Genomic DNA, 15,362 nt, shown 5'->3' with positions numbered 1-15,362 from the left:
CCATCCACGTGAAAAATAAGTTGTTGTGCGCCCCGAGGTCTGTGCAGATGCGCACCACCAGTAGAAACACATGCTGCCAGCTGTTCGCATGCTAGCCACATCACAACAGAATCTTTCCTGGGGGGCCACCCAAGTGCTCAGCTTACAAGGAATGGTGCTGACAACCCACATTCAGAGCGAGCCCAATAGCATCCATGGTGCTTTACAGTGTAAGACAAGAGTCCCTGCCCAGGAGATCTTACAGCACACAGCAGAGCAGTTAATTGCAGCTCTGAGTGGTTACCCAGTGGCTTGGGCACTCCTTGGATAAAGTGGTCAAGGTGGAATGAGTGATCTGTAGGTGAGACACCATAAGTGGTCAGACTAGCTAGTGGGCATCCTTCAGTCTGTTGATTGCTAAGATCTGGGATTCTCGTTCTTCCCTGTAGGAAGCTAAACACAGCATACAGCAAAATAAAAAGCACACTGCATGGCCAACTCTTCTCTCCCTTGCAATGGTTTTAGTCCTGTGGCTACGGGGGCATTCCAGCTGATTTATACTAGCATACACGAGTGGAAAGTCAGACAGTAGGAATCCCCACCCATGCATCACACGAAGCAGGTCTTTGCCCACAAAAGCTTAGGCTCCAAAATATCTGTTAGTCCATAAGGTGCCACAGGGACTTCTCGTTTTGTCCGATACAGATGAACGTGCCTCCCCCTCTGATACAGGCAGTACGTGAGTAACTTTTCCTCACCCATGTTCAATGGCATCTGCTCGGCAGGTCCCGGATCTGCCCTTCAGGGCTAAGCGTTAAACCAACGCTGGGATTGCTTTCTGCGGCTAGCACAAGGGGAGGGCGGAGCCCAGAGCACAGGCTGAGGTGCACTGCACACAAGAGGCATGGCTGCTCAACACTCAGTGACTGTACCTTTCTTCCACCATCTCAGCGCGGCAAGATGTGGGTGTTATGGGCTGGGGGAGGAGAGTTTGCAAAAATCTCAGTTTTGAGGTCTGCGTCCAACATCAGCAAGCAGCATCAGAGACAGTGGTGGGAGGGGCAGAGCTACAAACTGGGGTTAACAGCACAATGCAGACTGTGCTGTGGAGAGCCTTGAGGGCGATGGGGTAGGGGCTGAGGAAAGGAGCCTGTACCTTAGATGGAGGGGACAGGAATGCTTCAGCGTTACGGTGGAGTCCTGAGCATGTCTCCTGGGAAATCTTCTTCTACAAAGTCAGGTACCTTGGGCCCAGCACCTGAGACTGGCCCTGAAAACCTGACTGGTAGACCCAAGCTGGGCTCAAAGAAAAAGCCTAGGTTGCTCAGGACTCAGGGTTGGGCCGTTAAGAAAGCCGTGAGCATATGCACGTCAGTTCAGACCCAAACACAGGAGACACAATGGAAACCCAGGCCACCTTGCCAAAGCACTGTGAGGTTCCCATCTCCTCCAGCCCCACCAGGCCCTTTTCAGTTCTCTGCACCAGCCCACACAGGATCCAAAAGGGATCCAACACCTCATCATTCCAGAGCTAGTGGGTTTATTTTAGACTCAGGAAGAGAATTTCTCCATTCAGACCCTTGGCCAGGAAGCAGGTTTTATAGTTGTCGCACTTCCTATTACCACTTTTCACAAAGTGAAGGGGGAGCATGGGCCAAGAAACCCCACCTGCCTCCAACAGAGCCCTAGTCCCACTCCGAAACCTGCCCTGCACAGGGTATTGGCAGCCCTGCAGACTCAGGGCATCACTCCCCAGAGCGGGCAGGGGAATCTTCACCCCCCACATTCTAAAATAAAGAACTGAAGGCTGGTCTTGTGGTTAAGGCACTGGAGACATGAGTTCAATTCCCAGTCCTGCCAAAAGCTTCCTGGATGACCTTGGAAATTCACTTAAAACAACAGGAGTGTCCTGAGCAAGACAGGAGTAGTAATTCTTCTGCTCTACTCTGCGCTGATTAGGCCTCAGTTAAAATATCACGTCCAATTCCAGACACCACATACAAGAAAGATGGGGTGAATCGGAGAGGGTCCAGAGAAGAGCAACACAAATGATTTAAGGTCTAGAAAAGGTGACCTATAAGGGAAGAATGAGGTTTGTTTAGTTTGGAAACAAGAAGACTGATAAGGAACATGGGAGCAGTTTTCAAGTACCTACGAAGGGCGTTGTAAGGAAGAGGGAGAAAAAAATATTCTCCAGCTCAGTGGTAGAACAAGAAGCAATGGACTTAACTTAAATTGCAACATGGGAGGTTTAGCTTGGAAATCAGGAAGAACTTCCTAACTGTCCGCATGGTTAAACACTGGAATAAATTGCCCAGGGAGGTTGTGGAATCTCCATCACTGGAGATATTTAAGGGCAGGTTAAACAAACACCTGTCAGAGACAGTCTAGATGGTGCCTGGTCCTGCTGTGAGGGCAGGGACCAGACTTGATGACCTCTTGAGGTCCCTTCCAGTTCTAGTGTTCTACCATTCTGTAAATCTGTGCCTCCCGCCTTGTGTCTTTCCCAAGAAAGCTCTTCTGGGTGGACGTTCCTCTCAGCACCTGTGCCACACTCAGCTCCACTGAGCTGCTCTGGTCAACAAGTCCGGGAGCCTTGAACAGCCCCAGAGTACAGGCCTGAATGGATTAGAGAGAGGGAATGAAGAAGCACTGTCCCGAACTGGCTATTGATGTAGCTGGGAGTATATATACTGGACAGGTCCAATTCTGGGCCAGCTGGCGAGAGTTTGGAGGCCAATGACAGTGACAAAGAGTTCAGGTCAGGTTCTCCAGCAAGAAAGGTTTGTGCTTGTTTGTTTTTAAATGTGGCATGTTTATCCTCAAGAGCTGTATAAAGAGGCCAGAGATCAATTGTTCTCCATGTCCATGGAAGGCAGGACAAGGAGCAAAGAGCTAAATTTGCAGCAGGGGAGAGTTAGATTGTAGTTAGAAGACATATCCGAGATCCTTAAGGTGTGGAATGGGCTTCCACAGCAGGTTGCAGGGTCTCCCACTTTGTGGTTTTCAGTACCGGGTAGTACAGCCCCCTCTCTTGCATGGTCCAGCTCTGCTTTTCTGTGAGTCCCCCATTGCTGAGAACGAACAGACTCATCTCCGCCACAGAGTTCCGCTCCCTCCCCACCAGCACCACAACGCCATCAGTGGGCCAAGTCCTCAGCTTGATTTCAGCCAGCTCAGGGCAGCATAGCTAAAGGGAGGGCACAGCCAATGTCTCTCAAAAAAATAAAAATAAAAACCAGCCACACTTCATGCCTCCGAGCATGTGCTCCAAGCAAGAGACACAGAGAAATGAGAACTCTTCTCCGGAATTAAGAATTCAGAAAGCTCCTTACCATTTCTGAGAGCTGTTACTGAGCAGATCCCCAGCTGACCTCCTACCTATCCGCAGCACAGACATGGGGAGGGAGTGGGGAGAACGCAGCACAGCCACTTGCAGCCACCGCTGGGTGGAGTTTTAGGACTAGGATGGGGAGGTTGCCTGGAAGGCCAGGTGCAGCTCTGCCTTCAAGCTTGTGATGTTTGAGACAAAAAGACCATTGCAGCCAGCGAGCCTAGGAGGTGCAACAACCCACAGCTTCTTCCTGAAGTAGGCAAGCCAGTGATTATTCCAGGTCCTGTGGCAGGATGGATGTGTGGGGGCGGGGGGTGAGACTAGAAGATAATTTGGATTATGAGAAGGTGCTAGACCTTTCACCCTCTCCAGGGGATTTGTTCTTGGAGGAACGGGTCTTCCCTTCATTCCAGAAAAAGGCCATTTGCATTACAATTGCACCTGTGCAGGGAACAGGGCTCCACTGTGCATGTACAAAGCAAGAGACAATCCCGGCCCTGAACAGCGAACAGTCTACACAGATCCACCTGGCAGATATGAAGGAATATGAGGCAGAGAGAGGAAACATCTTGCCCAAGTCAGCACAAGAACCGGGAGTCCAGAGCAGCTTTCCCTCTAATTTTTTCCATCCATGAGCAGAATAAATTTTATTATGTGCACAGAGGCATCTGCAGATGTGCACACCAATAGAAACACAGGCTGCTGGCTGTGGGTGCTCCACAGATCAGCTGGAAGGCATGTGAATCTCACCTGGGCAGCCACCCCAAGCACTCAGCTTACTGGGAACACTGACCCAAAGTCCCAGTGCTGGGCTCTGCTCTGGACCAGCTGGCCTGTCCCCAGCCCATAGCCTGCTATCAGCAGAGGAGTCTGATGGCAAAAGCCCCAACAGAGAGTCCTCGTGCAACCCTAGGATCTGTTCAGCTAGTGACATGCCCTCCAGAGCCGCAGCCAGCACTCTAGGCAGCTAATTTCTGCCTGCAAGCCCCAATCTGACCTCTGCAGTCCTGCATCCTCACCCCAGCCTTGAGTCATCTACAAGCAGGCCCCTTGAGTGAGGGACGGGTCAGGAGTTCGCTCCAGGGATCAGTGGGGAGATAATTGGGTTGGATACTGATTAGCACGTGAGGAATAAGACCTCCTCAGCATTTCAGCGTGCAGAGCCCTGTACATATACTAATCAGTCCATACCTGCAATCCACAGATGCCTCCATGGGATGTGGGCAGCAGAGAGGCGGAGAGGCAGGTGAAAAGCCTCACCTAAGGCTCTGTCTACACCTGCAGCATAAAAACGCTGCCACAGCCACAGCCACGTGTTAACATGACACAGAGGTTGAGGAGTCTCCCAGCGCTTCAGGGAAACCACCTCCCTGAGGCGTGTAGCTCCTAGGCTGGGAGCACATATATGCTGGCAAGTTACTTCACTGATACGTTCTGTCCTGGAGGAGGGTGAGAAATCATCTCCCCAGCAAGAAAATTTCCATGTAGTAGGTTGCCAATGTAGACGAGCTCAGACATGGCTAAAATTCCCCTCTACTCATGACAGCAGGATTTAAGTGCCCGAAAAACTAGCAAGGAAGATTGACTGAGACCTGGGTTCTCTCCCCAGCTCTGTCACCGACCTGTTGAGAATCCTTGGGCAACTCATTGCCCCTCCATGCCTCAGTTTCCCTACCAGTAAAACACAATAGCAACTCCCTACACACACACACACACACACACACGAGGGGAAGGTTAACTTTTTCTTCGCAAACACCCGGCAATCCCCAGGGAGCGGGTGCTGCAGAAGATGAGCTCTTTTCACCCTCACTAGTTAATCGACCATCGTCTGGGGCGACGGGTGACCCCTGCAGAGAAAACAGCTCCGCACCTCGTGCCTTTGCTCGCTGCAAAAGGCCTCAACTCGAGAAAAAACAAGCAGAGGGGCAGGTTTATAAGTCTATGGAAAATCTGTTATCCCTACTCGTCAAAGCCAAAAGCAACTAATTAAAACACCAAAGTCAGCTGTTTCATGAGGTCAGCCTCAGAAAGCCCTGGCAGAGGAGACTGGGGAGTACAACAGCTGGAGCCCATTGGGACGCAGGGAAAACACTGCACAGGGACCTGCACCCCACCTAGGTAAATGACGGAGGGTGCTGCAGATAGGCGGGGGCTGGCAAAGGGTGTCTGGTGAGCTACAGACCTTCAAGAGTCCTGACACCACCACGTGTTAACTGTAGGTGTGCTCAGGTTGATCCTGCCACCTGCAGCACAACAGTACAACCCTACTCCTGCTGCAAGACAGTGCGATCACATAGGCTCTTTTCTTCCTACCCTTGACCTCAGTACCCCTATTTCCCATCCCCTATGATCCTGCCCTCCCCAGATACCATCCGGACCCCTTTCTCCCATCCCATAGGGGCTCAGCACCTGGGATTTAAATTAGCTTCCTACCCACCAGATCCCAAACTATGAAATCTGCACCCTCTCTTCCCCATGCTCCCCACCACATGCCATCTGCAGCAGGGCTCCCTCTAATTTTTTCCATCCATGTGTGAAATAAATGTTATGTGCACTGAGACATGAGGCTGTGCACCACAAGCAGAAACACAGGCTGCTGGCTTTGGGCCCTCTGCTAATCAGCCGGGCAGCATCTGAATTGCTTCTGGGCACTGCCCAAGAGCTCACCTTAGAGGGAACACTGGTCTGCACCCTCTCAGCCTCCCCCGACACCCCCCAGCTCTCCCATCTGCAACAGAAGCATTGAGACAGAAAGCGTCAAAACTAACAACTGGAGCGAAGAGACAGATATTTAAGGAAACTCTGAGTATGGGAACTGTCCCCCTTTGCAAGCTGCACACAGAACCTGCTTTGAAATTTCCAGACCTTTTCTGGTTTTCAGCCAGCTCTATTCAGGCCCCTTTGGAAAGGCACGCTGTGCAACTATCAGACACCACCACCAGCATCTCCAAGGAGACAGATCATCTGTTAAGTCTACTGAGGACAACTTCACCAAAGTTGCTTCTTGGCATTTCAGGCACTGATACCAACAACATAAGGGTCAAACGATGTTCCTGCTAATTTTTTTCCCCGTCCATGTGCAGAATAAGTTTTGTTATGGGCACTGAGGCATGTGCAGATGTGCATTGCCACTCGAAAGAGACTGGCTGTGGGTACTCTGCTAAGCAGCTGGGCAGCACCTCCATCTCTCTCGGGTGGCTGCCCAAGTGCTCAGCTTACAGGGAATGCTGCTGACAACCCTGCTGCAAAACAGAGGACAACGGGTAAGAAGAAAGATAATACAGAGGTGGGGAAGGCTGTTTTGTGCCTAACACATTGGACTGGGATCAACCCCCAGCTTTGGCACTGACTTCCTAAGTAACCTCGGGCAAGTCACTTGGAGTGTGGATCCAGTAACCAAAGGGCAGAGCAGCGGGAGCAGGGTGGGCTGGACAAGCCAGGCCAGGATCCTGGGCAAGACAGTTATGGAGGCAGCTAGCCCATTCAGAAGCGTGGGTGGCCACCTCTTGCTTATTACCAATACCTATGCTAGCTAGAGCAAAGCTGGCTTGGGTGTGTGATACACCATACAGATCACACCTCCAAATGCAGTCTGGACACGCCCTGTATTTCTTTGTGCCTTCATTCACCTGTAATAAGAGAGCAACCCTTCCTTCCACTGTCCCGTCTATTTAGACTGCAACATCTGTGGGCATGGATTGTCCCTTGCTATGTGTTCAGGCCTCATTGCACCGAGTTCTGTACAAGCCTCACTGGGGCTTCATCAGACCCCTGGTATTATAAATATCAGGCTGGGAAGATCTCTGTGGGGAAGGAAATCCCGCCTGGCCCAGGAATTCCCAGAGCCAAGAGTGGGTGCATTCAAATGGCCATTCTCTATGAGAGAGGCTGGCCTGGGGACCCGTGCTATTGCTTGGATTCCCAGCAGAGAAAACTCACCAAGCAGGTACCTATCCCTCGCCACCCTGCTCCCTCCCACATGGCCTGTTGTGCCCAGGTAGAGAAACTATCTTGGCAGCGTTGTTGATGCAGCACATAACAAGTTCAGTCAGAGCTGTGGGATCCGCCCAGGCTGCATAATCAGCAAAGCTGGGCCACCGCGTTGGTTCTCCCGCTCTGCAACGCGCAGGGACATTTAAGCTCAGCTTCCTTTATCTGAGCGCACCCTCAGCACCGAACAGCCCTAGAGTGACGTAGGTACATGGAGAGTACAGCGGCATCCCGCTGGGAGGAGCAGCGTTTGTCCCACTGGCCTCTCCCAGGCCTGGGCGTACACGGAGATGTGAGAGTAGGAAGGGGAGAGAGTGTGGAGAAAGGATGGATGGGTGCACAGGAAGCTGTACAAGATGCAGCAACAAGGACTGGAAGAGCACCACTGGCACTGCGGGGCAAGCTTGGCAGGGGCCCCCTTACAAAGCGAAAGCTCCCCGCCCCGGAGCCGTACTGTCAAGACCCAGCTCAGTAAATCAGACATCGTGTCCCCGGGAGCATCCCAGCCAGCCCAGGGCCAGAGCATGGAGGAGAGAGAGTCCATAAAGCCCAGTTTTGCAGCATTAACTAGGGCTGTGCCAGGGCCTCGCAGGCATCTCATCACAGGAAACTGCTCTGAGGAGCAGAAGGGGAGCAGGGCAGAGGAGCTCCGCCCTCCCACCCCAAAGCTGCACCCTGCTAAAGCAGGCGTGTTCATGGATAGCCCTGAGCCAACAACGGGGGATGGTGCAACAACGCTGGCCCTCGAGTGCAGGCGATGGCACCCGGGAGTCTTGACGAGTGAAAGCTTTCTGCCTAGCCCAATCAGAGCCCACCCATGCACGTGAGCATCAGCACTTTGTGCTACACTGCTGGCTTGGCGGAGGCTATTGCTGAGTGCAGAAAGGCCCTGCCTAGGAGACAGGAGGATCCGACGCAGCCAGAGGCCTGCAAAGTCGTCTCCATCCCACGTCCTTGCCATACAGCGCCTCTCTCCGCTGATCAGGCAGGAAGAGGCAAAGAGGAGCAGAAGAAAGGGCAGGCACAGGAGAAACCAGAACAGGCCTGGTCCAGGCTACATTTTCTCACCTCCAGTACCACCTGGCTGCAACCCCAGGGGATGTGCCAGCACACCGGCTCCCAGAGGGGTTGGATGCCGAGTTCAGAGTCACACTGCAGCAGCGTGAAGGATCCCCGGCCCCCAGGGTGCAAGGTGCTTTATGGACCAGGCACAGAGCACAAGCCCTGCCCCAAAGAGTCAAGCTGCCCAAAATAGGGTGAGAGAATGAGGTAAGAATAGAGCCACCCGGGTGCCTGCAGCTGCTTGGCCAATGGAAAATGAGAAGACTCTTTGGTGCAGGCAGCCCACAGGCTAGAGCGTCTGGGAACTGCACCCCCTGGGGAGGAAGTGAATGGGGCAGGCCCCATTCACAACAGCTGCCTCACCCAGCTTCTTCCCAGGACAAAAGTGAAGTCCCTCCCAGCTCCCTCCTGTACCCTGGCATCGCTCTCTTCTGCTGCAGCTGCAGGAAGACTCTCTACTAAAATCTCCCACCACCTCTGTGGTTTGCATGGCCCTTGCCAACAGACAAGGTAGCATTTAACTGGTCCTAGAGCTTCAGCCACCTGCTCGGTGCAGATCTCAATAACCCAATGGTTCACGTGCCGCTGGGCGCTAGCAGCCTGCCTACAGTAGGGTTCCCAAAGCTGCCAGAGGGCAGGGAGCTCCTTTCCCACACCAGATCAAGCGTGGTTCCTTCCAAGTGGCATGGTCTGTCCAGCTGTCACCTAAAGATGCACCCTCTGCTGACATCAAAGGCCTCCATCCCAATTCAACTCCTTTCCCTTCCTGGTGCTCCCAGCCAGGGTGTTAGCGCAAGTCTAGCCAGACTGGTGGCAAAACCGCACCCTCAGCGGGTGCATCCCTGAGTGAGCTGACCCTGGAGATGGAAGCCCCTCCTGCCCTGGGCAGAGGGGCAAGGCCTTCAGCTCAGAGCTCAGGCGTGCACTGGGACAGCTCACGCTGCCATCTCTCCAGGGATGCGGAGGACCATCATTCCGCCTGTCGGGGCACTTCCCTGCTCAGCTCCGGGCAGTCATGTCAGGGGCACGTCCTGCCCAGATGGCCAAAGCCCCCTCCTCCAGGAGGCAGACTTTTACCAACGCCGGCACAGCTGGGAAGACCCAGAGAAGAGATTTCCTCTGCCTGCCACAAATAGGTGCCCAGATACCAGGACGACAGGGCTCAGTTCTGAACAGATGCCCAGCAGAGGCCAAGGGATGACCTGCCACACAGGGCCAGGAAAGGCACTCGGACTGTCACACCCCACAGGAGCAGAGGATTCACTCTGCACTGCCTCCAACAAGCCAGGCAAGAAGGGCCCCAGTCAATCTTCCCTCCAAGCTCAAACCCCCACCAGCGATGGTGCAGTCCTGCCCCACGCCTCTCACCCAAGCCGTGCCCATCCCACTCACCCTGCGGTTCCCTGGTGGAGGGGAAGTCAGCCAGCAGCCCGGCCACAGTCCAGCACTCCCAGCACTGTAAGGGAGTTTTGTGCCACTGCTGCAGAATGGGAGGTGAGGGAAATGGGGGCGTCTGCCTCTCTCGTTATTAAATATTTAGGTGCATTTCAGCACCGGAGAAGTGAAGGATTGAGGGCACTGATGAGAGCCAGGCAGAGCAGAGGCAGCCTGCAGAGCCAGACACCTCTGCCGCCACGCCTCATGCCTTCCCCGCTCCTCCAGGCCTCATGCACTGGGGCCTGCATCCAGCCGCTCTGCCCGACTCCTTCCAGCCCTGCCCCTACCCCATGCCCTGCCAATGCATCTCCAGCATCACCCACAGTCCTCCTGCATGGCTGTTCCACCCCCCAGGCTCTCCACACAGCTACCAACACCCCTTGATCCTGACTCAGCCCTCCCTGCTACCCCAATCTCAGGCTCTGGTGATGCACCTCCATCCCAGCCTGCAGTCTGCCTCACCCCAAGCTGCTGCACTCCGACAGCCAGCCAGTCACAATGCACTGCAACAGGACGCTCTGCAGACAAAAATCCCACCAGCCTCACCCATCTAATGGTGTTTATGAGCCAAGGCCCATTCAGAGCCAAGCCCCCAAGAGACGCAAGGACAATAACCCATTGTACCAGCTCCCATGTTCCCTGCTGGGCTCACAGTTCTGGATTAGCCTCTGCCAAGCAAGGAGGGACCACCCAGATGTGAACTAACTCGTTCCCTCTCCACAAATGGGAAGACACTCCCTCTGAGCTGCAGGGAGCCCCTCTGTTACCCCCAAATGAAAAGCAAGGGCTGGAGCAGGTTAGCAAGCCCATGAACTGCCTCGCTCCTGCTCCACATTCCTCCCAGCTGCGTAACCGCTCCACAAAGCATGCAGATTCAAACCAGATGCGCCGTGTGACAGAAAAATGCTCCAAACTTACAGAGCGGACAGGACCAAGCAGCAAAGAGGGGTGCCGGGGGCAGAGAGGGAAGACAGAGAAGAGCACTTAGTCTCAGAGTCATTTGCCTGCCAGCCATGTGGGCTGCAGCCCAGCGCTGCCTTCTGCTTTATTTGCCTTTTTTTTTTTTTTTTTTTCTTTTTTCTCCCCATTTTGACTTGCTCTGATGGATAGGAGGAGACAGAAGGGAGGGAGGAGACAGGGCCAGCCCGGGCCCGGGCCGGCATGGAGCAAGCTGCCCCCATACAGTGCTGCCAATGCACCGCAATCCCAGCCTGAAACATGCTGCCAGTTCAGGAGCAGCTCATCTGCCTGCCTGCATCTCTGTCCCTGGCTGGTCCAGCGTGGTTCCCCCAGTGCACTTGTGACATCTCAGCCCAAGAGCTCAGGCAGTCCTCCCAGGCCTGCTCCGTGCATGCTGTCCGGCAATACACCTGATGCTGCCACCCTGGACACCTCTTCTGCCAAATATCTCAAACCAGACCTGCAGCACACACTTGCCCTTACAGAAACCCTGCTCTGCCAGCCCTAGACTCCATACAGGCCTGCCAGACAATACCCCTCAACCCCATCTTCCAGCTGTCTTGACCTCTTCCTTGCAGGGAGCAGCAACGCACCGCGGGTGTCATTCCACAGAGGTTACCACATGGCCGAGATCATCAGAACCACTTCTCCTGGGCACCAGACTGCTCCACTCAGCAGCCCAGAGGGGAAAGGCACACACCACCCATCCCAGGCCAGCTGAACGCAGCTGCATGCAGCCAGCCATCCCCACACAGTGCAGGAGACAGGCCGGGTGGGTGAACCCACCAAGGAACCAAGGCGGCATGGAGGAAATGCAGATGGTGACGCTTCCCATGACCCCAAAGGCAAGTGAACAAGGTCAGGGAGACCCACCCAGCCGCAGAACTGGAGAGAGGTGTTTGGCTGCAGCTCAGCCAAGAAGTGGGAGTCTCCCTCGCTGATGCGTCTCTCCCTCCCGCCACGAGGCTGGCGGGGAGTCAGACAGGACCGGCTGGGGGTTTCAGGCCACCGGGCAGCACCTTCAATTCCTAGGCCACCTGATGCACGTACCCACCCACTCAGTAGCACGGATGATGGGCAGGTTGAAGCCCTGCTGTCTGCCCCTGCCAGCCCAGGGCTGAGCATGCCACTGCAGGGTGGGAGGGATGCTCTCCACTGAAGGGCATAAAGGAGACGTGCCCCTGAAGCCAAAGCTGTGCACGCTCCCTCTCCCCGAATCGTTTCGTTCTGCTGCCAGCATAGGCCCAATACCCCTCCTCTCAGTCACAGCTCCTAGCCCCCTTCGCAGAGCCCCCTCTGAACTGGCTGGCTTTGGGTACCTGCTGGAAATCAGGCAGGGCCTGGCAGGGGGGTGGAGCTGGTCTGTTCTGCCCCACCGCGACGGAGGGAATAGATGGGGTGCCATTCCTCCACCACTCGGAGACGGGAGGCAGCAGCCTCCTCCTGGCTAGTGCGGCACCCCCCGACCTCCCGTTGCTGGAGAGCCAAACAGCAGGGAGGGGAGGCGACCTGCTCCCCCACCTCTCTGTTCCCCCTGTGCATCCCGCCAGGGGCACCACAGCAGGCCAGGCTGCTCCACTGGGGATCGTGCGTGCAGGGCAGGCCGCCGCCCCCCACCTCTCACACACAGAGCCATCTCCCTGATGAATGGGCCCTGCAGTGGCAGGAGCAGCTCCCCAGCAGCAGGGGGGCTCTGGAAGCGCACAGTGCCAGCACCGCATCCCAGCCCGGGCACCGCCTCCTCCCGGCCCCACACTGCTGGGTCCCTTGGGGGAGGGAATCCCTCCTCTCCCCCCAACCCTCTGGGACCCCTACCAGTGAGGGGGGGTGAACAGAGACAGGTTAATGACCCCCCCGCCCCCGGGAACTCACGGTGGGATCCGGCCAGCCAGGCAGGTAACGCTACCCCTGGCTGGGGGGGTGGGCGGCCAAGCTACCTAGGCTGCCCCCCCCCCCCCCCGCAGGGCCCCTCGGAGAACGCCCCGGCCGGCTCCCAGCTCCGCACGCCCCCCGCTTGGAGCGCCAGGCGCCTCGGCCGGGACAGAGGGCGCGGGGGGCGGGCGGAGAAAATTGCACAACCCCGCTGCATGGGGCGGGGCGGAGGAGACCCCCAGCCCGGGAGATGTGGGGGACGGGCGGGGTTATTTGCCCGCTCCACGCACACGGCAGAATAACCCCGGCCCCGGAGGGGGGGCGGGGGTCGCGGCTGCCCTGAGACCCGGCCCCGCCACCCCGCACAGCAAACTTTCCGGCGGGCCTCGCCCCGCCCCGCCCCGCACAAGGGCCCTTTCTCTCCGCTTAAGGGAACTCCCGGAATTTTCCGCGGCTAATTATAGCCGGACAACGCGGGCGGGCTCGGGCTCGGGCTGCCGGCGACCCCGGCTCGGATTTCGGCGGAGAAAGGAAACGCCCCCCCCCCGCCCGCTCTGCAGACAACTTGCCGCCCCGCCGGCGCGGGAAATGGGTCGATCTGCAAGTTTCCCCACGCGGCGCGCGCGTTCCCCGGGCGCAGCAGGAGAAGCCACTTACCGGGCGGGCCAGGGCCGCTCAGGGCTGCTCCGAGCCGGCCGAGCGAGCTGCGCCCCGGGCAGGCTGGCGGGGAAGAGCCATGCACTCCTCCCAGCCGCTCAGTTCATCGGCTGCGGCTCCCGCCGGCTGCCCTCCGCCTCCAGTCGCCCCGGCGGCCCAGGGACTGCCATGGAAGGGGTGGGGACCAGCCCCCGCTCCCGCTCCAGCTCCCGCTCCCCCGCCGGGGCTGGCTCGGCCGAGGCGTGCAGTGTCCTCTGCCGCCGACCGGCTGCGCACCAGCCAAGCCGCCCCGCACGGCAGCAGAGGGGTGCGGGGGGAGCCCGGCTCCGTCCGCGTTCAAATCCAGCCCCGTGCCAAGGGAGCGAGCCCCAGCCGCGCAGCGCTAGCTTCGGAAAACGCTTGTCATGGCAACCCCAGTGCCTAGCCCAGCCGGCCTCACCCCATCCCGGGGAGGAGGAGGAGGAAGTCTCTTAAGGTGGCGTTGCAGAGCCAATCCCAGCCCCGCCGCTGCGGCTCGCCTCGGCTTTTTTAAGGGGGACGAGGAGAAAAGGCAGAGCTCCTTTCTCTGCCCTGAGCCCCACCCTTTCGCAGAGCCCCGGGAGAGCTCACACGCTGCGGGGCAGAGTCCTGGGCTTACGGGACGGCTGGGTGGCGCAGAAAGCTCTGAAATCTTCCGTCGCCCGGTTAGGCTGCACGCAACCTCACAACACAGCAGTCCTGGAACACACTAAAGACTAACCCAGTACTGTATTGGGTGATGAGCTTTCGTGGAACACACCCACTTCTTCAGATCAATCTTTAGGGCCCCCCCCACCCCCCCGCACACCTCTGTGCCAGGCCTCCTAACTTTCCAAACTCACCCAAAGCAAGAGACAAGATATGTGCAATTTACAGACAAACGTTAAAATATTTCTTCCCCCTCCCCTCCCCGTTAGTATGTTTCTCGTGATAATCCATGGGATTCCCCTGCCCAGGAGTCACCCTTCTGAATGGGGTATCAGCATTAGGACACCTGGTCAAAAAAAAATGCAAACAAAATTAAAAACCTGGGTTCCCTTTTGCAAGAATGGGACAGTTTTCATTATTGATTCTAGGTTTTGCTTGTATAGTAGCAGAGAGATAGCCCTGTTTGTCTGTATTCTATAAAAACAAAACAGCAGTCATGTAACACTTGAAAGACTAGCAAAATAATTTATTAAGTGATGAGCTTTTATGGGACGGACCCACGTCTTCAGGTCTATAGCCTTACTACAACAGACAATATATAAAACACAGACGTACAAAATTGTTATCATGGTTGGCAAATCAGATGTGGGGAGAAGTAAGTTTTAGTACGTGAAAGAGTCCTTATAATGAGTCAAGTAATTGCTGTCCCTGTTCAAACCACGTGTTAATGTTTCGAATTTGAGTATGAATGTTAGTTCCAAATCATGGGCACATTCTGTTCCGCAGCTAACGTCATATATGCCATCATATGCCAATGATACCCACACACTTTGTATATAGGGCAGACTGCAAACACTCTTCGCCAAAGAATGAATGGACAGAGCAGACATCAAAAATCTCCAAATACACAAACCTCTCAGCCAGCACTTTCATGGAGTGGGCCATTCTGTTAAAGACCTGAGTGTTTTTGTTCCGGAGGAAAAGAGACTTTAACAATGGTCTACAGAGAGAATGTTTGGAACTAACATTCATAACAATTTTTGTTTCGTTAGGTTTAGCTTGTGTATCAGCCTGGGTAGTGAGAGAGCAGTGGATCAGTTTCAGTTCTCTCCAGATGCCATGCCCTAGCTAAAAAAAATTCCCTTGCAAACAATAGCAGACAAATAAAACGACATTTCTACAACAAATCACCTGAGATTTGTAAACCAAGAACTACATGATGCAAACAATTCTGTGTACTTTAGGCCTGTTCTGTACAAAATACTGCATTGAATTAAACCCAATAGCATTTTGCTACAAATCCATACCGGAGGATAGCTAATGTAATGTCAATTTAAAAAAATGGTTCTAGGGACTGATCTTTCAGGCTGTCAAATCTAACATCAGTACTAGGCAAATTGGTTGA

At 55.3% G+C, this 15,362-nt stretch overlaps 1 protein-coding gene across 5 annotated transcripts in view; it reads right to left on the bottom strand.

The window, feature by feature from the left end:
• ATP2B4 (ATPase plasma membrane Ca2+ transporting 4) overlaps nucleotides 1-13,933 on the bottom strand; it is a 118,284-nt gene extending 104,351 nt beyond the window's left edge. For 4 of the 5 annotated variants that reach the window (XM_074977397.1, XM_074977393.1, XM_074977394.1 and 1 more), the window contains exon 1: nucleotides 13,292-13,933. The gene's annotated coding sequence lies outside the window, so the exon portion shown is untranslated. The remainder of the gene's footprint in view (nucleotides 1-13,291) is intronic. The other variant, XM_074977392.1, reaches the window with a different exon arrangement.
• Nucleotides 13,934-15,362: the final 1,429 nt, after the last annotated feature.

Source organism: Carettochelys insculpta, chromosome 26 (assembly GCF_033958435.1).
Source record: "Carettochelys insculpta isolate YL-2023 chromosome 26, ASM3395843v1, whole genome shotgun sequence".
Lineage (NCBI taxonomy): Eukaryota > Metazoa > Chordata > Testudines > Carettochelyidae > Carettochelys > Carettochelys insculpta.
This window is presented reverse-complemented; position numbering and strand designations above follow the sequence as displayed.